The 3827-nt window shown below is 41.6% G+C and overlaps 1 protein-coding gene across 1 annotated transcript in view; it reads right to left on the bottom strand.

The window, feature by feature from the left end:
* The window catches only part of LOC143024976 (cytochrome P450 9e2-like), a 20434-nt gene extending 20422 nt beyond the window's left edge, over positions 1 to 12 (bottom strand). The window contains exon 1 of the mRNA XM_076184516.1: positions 1 to 12. This exon is cut by the window's left edge and continues 84 nt beyond it. The gene's annotated coding sequence lies outside the window, so the exon portion shown is untranslated.
* Between the last annotated feature and the right edge of the window lie 3815 nt (positions 13 to 3827).

The raw sequence follows: 3827 nt of genomic DNA, 5'->3' as shown, positions 1-3827 counted from the left end.
CTAACCTGTTTATATATCTGGTTCCTTATCTCCTCGTTATCTGCATTCAAATTTATTATGGGCCAGATAATCACCCGTCGGCATACTTTGTCATCAAGATACATTTTAAACGGGAAAGGCCTGAAGGCGATTGGACGTATTTGTCGTCGCAGTTGGTCCCGCGGGTCGCAGCAAGGTTATCTAATCTTTTACTTTATTTAACTTTATTTTATTTATTTTTATATTATCTTATTCTATCTTAGTTTATTCTATCTTATTTTATTCGTTTTTAATCACTTGTCTGTATATTAATTTTATGTTTTGATAATAATCAAGCAACCTTCGGTGTTGACTAACGTCACCGCTTTGGACTGCGGCGCTAGGAGCTCGCTTCGCTCGCAGTTTAGCTGGTAAACTAAGATACTCTTCCCTTGAGCCAGAATATTTGTAATCAGGATTGTCCTTTAATAGCTCACCAAACTTTCGAACTATACGTTGGAAATCATTTATCATAGCTATTCCAGATTTTAACCTTTTTATGTTTTTGTACAATTCTGGAAATAATTCCATATGTTCATCTTTAAGGCCAATGGACAATATCTTATACACCCATTCTTCAAAATGTCGGGAAACATAGTACCTTGATCAATTCTGTTGGCTCGGCCGGGGGGTTGGCTTCGCAAACAGCGGCCTACGGCCGCAGCTTTCCGCGCTCAAATCCCTCGTTTTCCCCTTCGGCCTCGGCCTCGGGGCGAAACCCCAACACGGGATCCCCAGCACGAAGAAGAACGCGAAGAAGAACGCGAAGAAGAACGCGAGGAAGAAGAACGCGAAGAAGAACACGAAGAAGAACGCGAAGAAGAACACGAAGTAGAATGAGAAGAAGAATGCGAAGAAGAATGCGAAGAAGAACGCGAAGAAGAAGAACGCGAGGAAGAAGAACGCGAAGAAGAACGCGAAGAAGAAGAACGCGAAGAAGAACGCAAAGAAGAATGCGAAGAAGAACGCGAAGAAGAACGCGAAGAAAAACGCGAAGAAAAACGCGAGGAAGAAGAAGAAGAAGAAGAAGAAGAAGAAGAAGAAGAAGAAGAAGAAGAAGAAGAAGAAAAAAAAGAAGAAAAAGAAGAAGAAGAAGAAGAAGAAGAAGAAGAAGAAGAAGAAGAAGAAGAAGAAGAAGAAGAAGAAGAAGAAGACAATATCTTATACGCCCATTCTTCAAAATGTTGGGAAACATAGTACCTCCATCAATTCTGTTGGCTCGGCCAAAAACTGACAAAAATTCCAAATTGAGTGAAGTTTATTTTTAATTATATATAAAAGCCATTGGTAAAACTAGTTATGCAATCAATGTAAGATGACCAGATTTCATATATAAATATACACACATTATATATATATATATATATATATATATATATATATATATATATGTGTGTGTGTGTGTGTGTGTATATATATATATATATATATATATATATATATATATATATATATATATATATATCATTGTAAGATGAGGACCGAATTTCACATAAATAAATATAAATACACACACGTCATGCCTGTGTTACCTTGCTCATAAACATCTTCAACGGTCGAAATATATTTACAGGTCACAGATTTACTACCAAAGTTATCCATAAAACAATATATGTGTTAAAAGTATTTCTAATGTTTGAAATCCTGTGAAAGGATTTTTATCAATGTTGAAAATATTTTTATTGAACAAAATGGTATCACAGCGAATGAGGTCGACGGTGTGCGTATCATTTAAGAAGTGACATTTTGAAAAGTTTTGGGATTTAGGTAGGATATACTATCCTGATAGCACAAGAATATCGTATATTTGACAGGTCTTACTACAGGGCTGGAATGGGGGTGCACTTTCTTCTTAATGTGCGAGAAATAGTTACTGAAATTCTATATCACGTACATATAGGTTGCCCATTATTGAATCAACATTGTAAAGGAATCATGACGCGATCTGGGCTTTTCTTCATATAGTAAAGAAAAAATCTAGGGTTCTTAAGGGTTACGAGATCGGTCTGAAAGTATGGTAGCGTGTTAGCTATAACCTTAGGCCATGCCACCTGCATAGACACATACATACTACAGTCTAGTACACGTAGTTTGACATTCAAAGCTACCAAACAGGATATCTAAATATATCATCCGTTCACTACAAACAATAATAAGTTAAATTCAATATTAAGTAAAGCGAATATATATCAAAATAGAATTTAGCATGTAGTATAATTATCAACAGGAGGGTTGGGGGCTGGCTGTTGTTCTTCATTACCAGGGTGTGTGTTCTAGAGGTTTTGTAGTATATGATTAGGCGTATCTTAGTGTCTGGGTTGATGGGTCGAATGTTACGTGTGATAATATTTCGTAGAGTTCTTTCGTCTTCTTTGTAGCCGGTGTTCATATGTCCTTTGTAGTACAGATCTAGTGTTGGTATATTGCCGGTTATGTCTGGTAATATTTTACCGTCCCAGTGCAAGACGAGAGAAGCGTCGGAGGCAAAGTTCTCCCGGATGTACTTGGCCCTGTCTTCCCTGAACTTTACCCTGGCACGGCGAACGGCGCTTCGGCTAATGGCCACTTGGCCGACGTCTTGGCCGAGGGCATGTGATGTTGCCCCGAGAACGTACGTGGCCTCGCGATCGCTCATCTTAACGCGGTCCATTGTTGCAGCCAAGATCGAGAGAATACAAGGTCTGCTCGCGCGCATGTTGTGACGTCATCTGAAGGGGAGCCCACAGAGAAAATGGTGAAAACGTAAGTGAAAAATGTTAGGTAAAAGAGAAAACGTACAGGCACCACAGAGTTTCTGGGAGACTTACCTATTTCATGTTCTGCTACCGTTAAAATGGGGGTTTCATTTTGGAAAATTTTGTCTTGTGGTTTATCTTTGACATATTTAATAAAGAAACAGACGATGCAGTTAAAACTGGTGATTGACGTAAACGCCATCTAGTGAGAGAGCCGCACAGTAAAATGTATGTGGACGATGCGGCTCTCCGTGCGCTTTCCCGTCTTTCCTATATAGTCTTTGGGCCAAGCACTTCTAGTGACGTCAATGCGCAAACGACCTAAATACTGGATAGCTGTTGAGTAGACCTTGTATTCTCTCGATCTTGGTCGCAGCTATCTCTGGCGTGACCACCTTGATGGTGCCGCGCTTGGTTCTCTCGGATGGAGAAGTGGTGGACGTGCTTAGTCCAGCCTCATCAGCTGTGTTCTCAGCGCTGCTGCTGCTGGACGACTCCAACTAAGCCACGGCGCTCATCCTCAGTGCCTCCTCCTCCGTCTTCACTGTCAAGGCTTCCTCCCTCATCCGCTTCACCGCCTTGGCCTCTTCCTTTCTTGAAAAGTCGAAGTCCTCCCCCCCCAAACCTTCCTTTACTCTCCCTTTGAGCTTTGAGGAAGGCGAGGTCTTCGGGGTTTTTGATCATAGATTCGGCGGAGGTGTGGGCCACGTCGAAGAAAGTTCCTAGGTTTTCCAAGAACTCCTTCTCCTTCAGTTCTTGAGTTGGACCTCCCCTACGCCTTCCTTTCTTCAGGTGCTGCCACTCCTTGTGGAAATTAGCGATCCGTTTGGCTATGTCGTGGTCGTAAGCTGTTGGAATTTATGCTTTTCGCCACATTTCCACGACCGTCGCTGTCGCCGCCTTGGCGCTTGCTATAAGTTCTTCCTTCAGCTCCAGGTGATGGTGGAAAAACGCCTGCATCATCTCCCCCACAGTTGGCAGCCTGTGTTGTGATGGTAGGGAAAGAGAGGGACGACCAATCAGCCAAACTTCAGTTTTTGCCCTTGTGGAAGAAGCCATCAAGCAAGATCGTAC

The sequence above is a fragment of the Oratosquilla oratoria genome, chromosome 4 (assembly GCF_046742065.1).
Source record: "Oratosquilla oratoria isolate Oo_2021 chromosome 4, ASM4674206v1, whole genome shotgun sequence".
Classification (NCBI taxonomy): domain Eukaryota; kingdom Metazoa; phylum Arthropoda; class Malacostraca; order Stomatopoda; family Squillidae; genus Oratosquilla; species Oratosquilla oratoria.
This window is presented reverse-complemented; position numbering and strand designations above follow the sequence as displayed.